Source organism: Dromaius novaehollandiae, chromosome 7 (genome assembly GCF_036370855.1).
Source record: "Dromaius novaehollandiae isolate bDroNov1 chromosome 7, bDroNov1.hap1, whole genome shotgun sequence".
Taxonomy (NCBI): Eukaryota; Metazoa; Chordata; class Aves; order Casuariiformes; family Dromaiidae; genus Dromaius; species Dromaius novaehollandiae.
In genome coordinates this window covers 685,867-695,445 of record NC_088104.1, presented here as the reverse complement: position 1 = coordinate 695,445, position 9,579 = coordinate 685,867, and positions in this window count along the sequence as shown.

The following is a 9,579-nucleotide window of genomic DNA, read 5'->3' as shown; positions in this document are numbered from 1 at the left end:
GGCGGCAGGGGAGAACATGACACAACAGACATGAGAACTGGGACTGGGATTGCTTGAACTGTACTTGTCCAAAGCACCTTAGTGCAAATGACCATGACTGCCTTCTATTCTTCCTGGATCACTACACTAGGTCCTGAGATGTCCTCGGGACCTTTAATCCTATAATTTAAACATTTATATCTGTGCATGTGTTACTAAGCCATATAAGAAAACAATCCATTAAAATAGGCCTCTGCTGTTTGAAGACCAGGAACTGAAGTCCTCTCGTCTCATCAAAAGCTTTATGCATCCCGTCATTAACCTTCACGAGCAGAGATGATAATGAAGACAAACTAAGTTCCTTAGTGCCTATGTTAATGAACTGCAGTGGAAATGCAGGGTGACTGAAGAGCAGGAAACCTCGAAAACATCAAGAGAAGGAAAAACGAATCTTTTGAGATTCTTACTGAGATTCATTTTTATGTAAAACAACTTAAGCTTAGAGTCGTTATGCCGAGTGAGAACAATTACTGAAATTCCCGGTATATAAAGGCTATTACGATTAAGTACCTGGAACTTCGATGTAAATCACTTTCTTGATGTATATCACTTTCTCGTGTTCCTGCTCTAGTTTGATCATTACTACTCACAAAACTGCTTCTGAGAGAACAACTAGAACAGCAGTCATCTTTATTGTCATTATGAAAAAACTAGAATATAAATACAGCCAAAATATCTCTATAGAGGGAGATCTATCTAGCTTCTGAGGGATGTACATGTCACATTTTACGCAGGGGGCATTTACATCAATGCATTTTTCTCCCCTGTTTATTTTAGTTTTAAGATCAGACAATATATTTACAACTGTTTTCCTTCTGATTAATAAATAGCACAGTGATTGAACATAATGGCTGTTTTTCAACACAGATATATCAAAGGGGCTGTGAACTTCCTGACCTAACTACACAAAAAGCATCTGCTGTGGGACAAAGTCAAATTAAAGGAAAAAACTGAGTTGTATCTACCAGTTTCGTTCTGTTAGATAAAAAAGAGACTGACAAATGTGTACTTCAAAGTTGCTTCTTTAAAGCAAAGTAGTACGTGTGTTCTGAATGTCTTTACAGACACAATTAATCACCTGCTCTTAAGATGACAGGAAAATGCTCAACACTGATTATTTGTTTTAAGGTAAGCTAAAATTTGGCTAAGACTTTTCCCATAGAAGCTGAAATTTTATGCAAAAGGGTATGGTTGGCACAGCTTGATCAGATAAATGCGTATGTTCACTAACTCAATGTGCCGGTTAAAATCTGAGAAGGAGGAAGAGGACTTGACTGGTCTACAATTTGAGCTGTGTGTAGCAGAACAAAATCGATGTTCTTTTGAGCTGTATGGAAAGCACACCTGTCTTTATCCTTCCACAGACAGAAAAAGCACTAGAAACTTGCTCATCAACACAGCAGTTAAATAGTGTTGGAACAGAGCTTCCTGCTTCTGCATGAGGACAAGCAAACATCTCATTTTCAAGTGGATATATACAATATCTCCTCCTCTTTTTAAAACTTAGAGCACTTACCCATTCTAGCATAACAGCTAAACTAGTGTTTATGGGACTACTGCATATGGATTGAATTAATGTGCTTCGAGAAAGCTCTCTTTCCACTGGAACCAGTCCAGGTGTGTTATTTTTGAGCAACAATTGCAGGCTTCAAATCAAGGCAGATTCACCTGAACTGCGTATTTTCATTTAAAAAGGTCCTTCCTAGACACAGGCAGCAAACAGAAGATTATGTAAATACAAACAACTCACAGTTTTTCCTATTTTTGTTTTCTCCTAGAGACGGAATCACCTCCTGGCAGGGAGAACTCCTGCCTGCTTAGCATCGCACATTGCCCTGTGAGACCAAGAACTCCCTCATCGGTCCAGAGCCATTTGCTCTTATGTTCTGTTTGTCTGCTATCTTCCTGTCTCACATTTTCCCTACCCCTTTGTTTATAAATTCCTACTATATTCTATTTTAAAATACATACATATACATATGTGCGTATGTGTGTGTCTTGGCAAATAACTACTGCATAAAATACTAAGCACAGTCAGCTTCCATATGCTCCACTCACATAACCAGGATTGTGATTTAACACACAGGACTGAAGAACCGTGGAGAAACAGCACAAAATCCATCATTTTCCTCCTAATGCAGTGAGTGACCTTTCCTTAAAAATAATTGGTTGTTAATCAAAATACTTGGGAGGTTTACCCTTTCAATGTATACACCTTTTCCTACTCTCAAAAAAATTAGAAATTGTGCACTCTTTTTATTGGCCCTTTTGGCACACATGAGTCAGGGCCACAAAATAAATATAACTTCAGTCATCCCTCCCCTCCCTTTTAAAAAAGGTATACATGCTAAATCAGCAAATAACTTACCTGGTCTGAAATTTCTTCTGGATAATCTATCTACTGTCTTTTATTTACACTACAAAATAGTAATCACAGAATTAACTAGGATTTATAACCCGTAGGTTCTCCATACTGATTCATACCTGAGCTGGTATCTAAGAAGCTACACTAGCCTTCTATTTCACTAAAGTGGAAACATCCCGTCTCTTATTTGTACAGCGTAAATTCCTATTATGGTTAACTTACATTGTTCTCAGCTCTTCTAGGTCAGCATCCTTTCCTCACAGCTAAAAGGGACAGTGGAGACTTCAATACTCTTCCTCATCTGCCACCCTGCCATTCATTGGTTAGGGAAAACTTTGACAAAGGACAAACTGTATCAAAAGTACAACCATTCCAAAGAGACGTGCTCAAGCCCATCCAGATTCCAGCATTTACGTATGCCCTAATACTGCAGGGGAGTTAGGATGACGTCTGTAAAGTAGACATTTACCTTGTACAGACAGCAGCAGCTGGAGCTACTCAGTTAGTAAGATTCATATGAGCACTCACTCTATCCATGCGCAATTCTTTACAGACATCATACCATACTTCTTCTCTAAGACAAGCATAAACAAACTCAAAACCTATGCCAGGATGTTTCAGGAAAGAGCACCTTCAAACTGACCTGCTACTGAAGCAAATTCTGCATTTTACTCATAAAAACTGAGCCAAATGAGATAGCTAAAGCAACACAGCCATAAGCTTTGGTTGGCTAAACCTCATCACCTTATTGCAAAGTTTATAGAACTAAGCTTGCCACTCACATGGCAAAAGCTTTTAGTAGCAAGTAACCACTGTCAAAGCTTAGTTCCTGCAAATCTCTTCACAAACAACTAACGGCTGTACACCCCTCCCACACTACTGCTGTGAATGGGAAGCCTGACAGGAAATACATCATTACAAATGTCATTACATTATTGGTTGTCAGTAGATGATACTGCCAAAAGACAACTCACATGGGTAACTGGTACATACTGCCTCGCATCTTGTCAAGCAACGTGTAAGCATGACAGCTGGACTGCAGAAAGAGAGACTTGAAATAGCTGGTTATTGTCAATTTAGAGCTGCAGCAAAGAGTTTGATGTCTTTTAGACTAATTTTTTGGAAGAATCTGTTGCAGAGGCCTCAGGCCCTGCAGTGACTATTGAGATATGTTCACTACCTACCACATAAATTTTCTATGAAGCAGGTAACAGCATTTTCCAGAGATAGAACATGCCTTCAATGCAATGTGAATGCAATACACATACTGCATTATAATTATTTCTTCTTAAGGAGAATATCTTGAAGTTTTATCTCAGGAAAGCCGAAATCAGGAGCAAGGTAATGTTCTGAGTATTCTGTCAGGGCACAGGGAGAGATGCGTCTCCCCAGACACACAACATAGATGGAAGATGTCACTGTCTGCAAAGGAAGAGGAAAATCAGCAGCAAGGTTCTTCATTTGCTCACAGTTAGCATCACAGTGATATTCTGTCAGTTCCTTTATACAAAAGTTACCATTATTTTATTAGAGACTCTAAATATCTTTTATTTAGACATATACAACCTGCAGGGCATTCATCAATTTAAAACGCATGTGTTTTCAAAAATAATAGCGTCTCCTTTGTGTTCTTACTAGGTATTTCAGACTATCTTACTACGCTGTTTCAAGCTAAATTTTTTAAATTTACTTTGCTTTCTTTATGCTGTTTTAATTAGAGTAGAATTGATAATTGCATCATAATTAGACATGCTACCATAATCATCCTAGATATGCTGTTTTTCAAAAAACCTAATCAGGTATGTTTAAAATGCATAATTGGAACATTCTAGAGGACTTTTAGATTAACCTGAGAAAAACAGTTCTGATTAGATTTTGTGAACAAGATGTAGGACAAGCAAATCCACCATCAGGTATATAGCCTCCCACACCAAACATCCATTCTGAAACCAAACTGTTAAGAAAAAAAAACATAAATGAAACTGAGCTAACATACAGACTTAGAAGAGGTATGAACTATTTAACTACTACAGTGACGATTTGCTTCATTAAACCCTTCCTCAAATCTGTGTAGGACTATTTGTATCTATACAAACCTGGTACAAGTTTCAGCAGAACATCTGGTATAGATTATTTCCTAGAGTAAATGTAATATTGACAAGCCTGTCTTCTCAGTTTTGAGAAGAAAACATGAAGACTTCTCTGAGTTTTGTTTACTTTAATTTCAATCTGCCATGAGCATGATTCCATTTATCACAGCATTTTAAAATAGGCAGTACCAAAGCAAACAAAGCATCCATAGTACGACATCTCAAACATTTTCTGTATCACCTACTTCAGCAGCTATAGCGTATATGGTAGATGAAGCAATAGCATATATATTCCCAACGCAATAACCCAGTCTTTATGAAATCTGTAAACCAGCTACAAATGAAGAGCTGAAACACAAGTAGGGTCGTACTTTGTTTTTCCTTAACCTCAAATGATGCCAAGGAGGATGTTTTGAAGGGAAAGGATTTAATACATTTTTCCATTTTTCTGAGTTCTGCATATGTTTAATAAGTTTACTCGAAAAAGTAATTTAAGGCTTTGTGAGATTTTAACATAACTTCATGTGGTTCTTTTACCCCCTCTTATGGAACAGTTTTGTAATACAGTCTCCAAATAACTCAAAGCCCCCTGAATGCTCAGTTTCCCATGGAATGACTCGCATCTGGACTGAGACCATGTGCAGAGTGCCAACATGGATGAGGAACTTTCTAGAAAGTAATGGACATATGAAAACAGAAATCTGTATTATATAAACAAACTCAACTAGAATGCATTATTTATGTTATGAAAAACATCAACTAATATCAGTCTCATATGTAAGTGGTTTCTCTCCTTCACTTCTGCTTTATATTCACATGTCAATTCTCCATGATACCCTCCTCTTAAAATGCAAAGTCCACAATGGAGCTTATTACAGTAAATAAGCATCATCTGCCATTGATACTAAGTTCTAATATCAATTGTTTTGCTATTAAAATTAAGGTTCGGTAAGTTAAATTTATATTAATATATAATCAATCCTACAAATACAAATGGTGTCAGATAGAGAATGGGCTATATATCCAAGTATCCCACTAGAACAGAGAAAATCAGGCTCTGCTGAACTTAACTCATAAAAAGCTACATTCAAATAAATTAAATTATAAAATAAAGCAATGAAGAAAGGTCCCATGTGTTACACACTCTAAACTAACACAGCTCCTTTAGAATTTGTCTACATTTTGCTTCCTTGGATCAAACTGGTTGTCATTTGTACTGCTCAGAAATGTCCTTCAAAAGGCAAAAGATAAAATGAAAATAGCCAAAGTATAAACATTGTAAAATAAGGAGGAGTCAGAAAGACAATGTACAAGATTCAGGACCCATGCCTGAGAGCCAAAACACTTACTAATGTGAGCAAGTCAAAAGACTGTTGGTTTGATGTTGCCTTCAGGACCTGTTATAATTTTAGCATTCTGATTTGCTCCACCTTGTCATCAACACGTACAGACTGCCCACCACAATGGTAAAAGTGTGAAGAAGAGTTGACTTGTTTATAGAAAAGTAAACTACTTTGTTAGTGGAGAATTGCAAAATGGGGAATTATAGAATCATACCAAGAATATTACAGAACCATATCTAAAAAATGACAGTTCATGAGAGAAGGAAGAGCATATTTGATAGAAGCATTCAGTTCAGACTAACCCTTAACTTACATTGATTTCATTTATCTAATGGTATTAGTGTATTGCAACTTTCAGTCAGGAAAGTAATCATCTGGGCAGAGGGGCTTATAGAATAAAAAGGGGATTTGAAAACAACAGACTGGAAACAGTTACATTGGATTGCAGTATGCATATCTTGTGCTAAAGGACAGAACAGGAAAATGGATTATGGCTGTGTGTTGGTGATATGTGTTGTGTGTCAGTCTGTGTCCTCATATGTGTAACTGGAAACACTATAATGACAGCACAGTTTTCCAAAAAACTTAGCAAGACTTTGAGAACCCCAGTGGCCCAAGTGCCACCGTTTGGGGGACTACAGCTTTAGTCTACTTTGATTATTGTTAAATACATACCTTCAATAGCACAGAACTCGATGCGGACTTCAAAATCTATCCAAGAAACTGGGTAAATACTTAAGTTGTTAATCCACAATGAGCTTCTTGTTACTGCTAGCTGTACTCATACTAGCAAATTTAAAGGTAACTTCTCTATATCCTAGACAGGACATATATCTCCTTAGAGGTAACATACATTTACACAAAATTTTGTAAGGATGTTAAAAAACAATTAAAAAGTATTCTTGATACAGACAAAAACATCCAAAATTTTTATCCTTTCTTTTACTGAGATGACTTGTGCATGTGTTTGTGTAGTACTTTCACACAAGTGATCTTTTTTTCCTCATTTGTTACTGAGGATAAGCAGGGGAAAAGTCAACATGCCCTATGAAAGCTTTACACATGGCAGCTAATCTGCACGTTACTCAAAATTTCTAGGGTGGACTTTCATCATTTCACCCAGTCTGATCACTAACACACTGAATGTTTTCAGATTCAGAGATCCATCAGTGTGTTAACAGAACACCGTATGCAGCACAGTGAAAATCTGCCAGTCACCAGCAGCAATGTTACCCCAGGAATTTAAACAGCAGACACTCATAGCTCCATCAATGGAAGTATCAGGAGAGTTAAGCATACACACAGAGCAGAATACCACACATTTACTCTTCCGCTGTGAAGACTGTGGTTTTAAATATTTTTAAAATAGGCTCTTTCCCCAAAACAAAAAGATTTAGTAATTCTAAGAATGTTGATGATTATCTGTTCTAAAATACATTCCCAATGAGAATACTAAGAATCTGCACCTTTTATCTTGAGTGACATGCTGGCTCATGCAACCAAACAAGACAACAGCTTTCCTTGTCTGTGGAACCTAGTAAGTTTTTTAAAAAAAGATGGATAATTAAGTTGAAACAGAAAATTGAGGAATTTCTCACATCTGTAGGCAAGCTCTAGAGGGGAATGTGAGGACAAGAAAAAGCATCAGAACAGGACATTACGGAGCTTTAATAACAGAATGCAATGGCTTCCTCAGAGATACCATCATACTTAACTGCCCACTCCGGTGTTGAACATCGGCATTTATATATGATATTAAAGTTTTGGTTCTCTTTGTAAGATCAAAGCACTTATTTCTGCTCAAACTTCATAAAAAGTTAATTTGTCTCCTAGGCATTATTTAAAGATGTGGGGAGTGCTACCACAGATTGAGGGCAGAATAGTTAATGTGGACAGATAAAATTTCAGCTGTTGATCACACCCTTTCTGAACGCAGGCCAGGGAAAGTAGACAGTAAGGCAGTGTTCACTGGGAAGGTATGCTATTATCTACAAAAACAGAAAGAAACTGCTTGCTTCTGTGGTTAGTCTAGGGAATAAAAATGGTTATAAAAGAATGTTACAGGTGTGGCAGCAGCTAATAACAAGCAAGGTCACAACAGCTGTCTGGTCTAGTAGCCTGGAGGTGGTTTGCGCAAGAAGCACTATCCTGCCACAGGAAGAAACAAAGTTCAGCTCTTTTTTTCTCATGCCAATAGGGATTGGTAGTGTTGTAGAAATCAAAGCAGGCATTCCCCTTGATACACTACGGTAGTAGCATTTCCAGACATCCAAAGGGCAGCATGGACTCGTCAAGGCCAGCCAGTTCCTGATCTTAGCCAGGAAGCTGATTAGTTTGAGTCCCAGAATAGGCCAATCTCTGACACCTCCTCTCCTTACTATTTCAGAACACTCTAAATATTAGGAATCATCTTATATATACCATTTCTTGTTGACAATAAATGTCTTCTTGTAGTCTGTTCTTCTCTACATGAATTACCATTTAAAAGAATAACACAAGCAGCAGGATATTAATGGGATAATTTATGTTTTAGGTTAGTTGTTTAACGTATATGTGGGTTCATTTTTCTTAACTAGAAGGAATACAAAATGAATTATCTCCCTGTGCATCAGCACGAAGTAATCACATGCTACGAGAAGAGATTGATCTCCATTAGGACTAAGTGCAAAAAAACTCCAGCTTATTACAAAAGGCTTATAATCAAGGCACTGCATTGGAGCACAATTTATTTACTATCTCCTAAAATTATTCAAATTGTTAAATAACTGTAGAATCAGCCAGTGCATCCCCAGATGGCCAGAGAGATAGGTGAGATGACTGAGATTACTGTATCACATGGAATGTTGAATGACTGGTTTTGACAATCTCACCTCTGCCCAAAAGATCAAACTTTGTATATGAGTGCTAATGTGGGAACAAAATGTATGTTCCTTCTGTTTGGCTGTAAATCGCTTGGCACTCCTATTGATCCAGATACTATTTACAGCTGTCAGTCATCCGGAGAGGTTACTATGTTGTTTTAGAAGAGGATTTATCTAATTCCAAATATTGCACACAGTTATAATCCCATGCAATGAAACAGGGATCAGGCCATTCATCAAATGTCAAAAGGCATTTAATTTGAATCTGTCTAGTTTGCTGATGTTATTAGACATTCAGACACTGGAAACAAAGAATGAAAATCTTTTAAATGTTATAGATATGTTAACCTGTTGTGTCCTCTGCTCATGTCTGACATATTAAGGGCTACAAAGAAAATTCCATTATAATCCTACCCCTTTCACATCCCTGTAACTCTCTGCAACATACCTCCTGTTCATTTCTTTACCAGCTTTGGTTTCTGTTTGACAATGAAATTTGTTAAAAAGACTAAGCCAAACCAATCTCAGTTGTTTTTTTTTTTAAAAAACTTCTCCCATATAACAAAACAAAACCTAACCGAGTAAATTTCTGAGTCTATTTTTTTGAACTGGGTCAAAAATGACCCATACTTGAAACCTATGAATACAGTCTTCAACAAAGCCCAACCAATTGCACAAAAAAGGAAGCCACTCTGAAAATGCTAACTAGGTGTCCACCTACATTTTTTGCAGATCTAGCTGACATGTAATTTTCTTTGCTTCAGTGATTACCTTCCCCAACCTAAGTGGTTATAAAATAATGTGCTAGATATGGTGGCAGTTAGCAACAGATAAGACCATAAAAGCTGTCTAGTCCAATGGCACAGAAGTTGTGCAAGGAG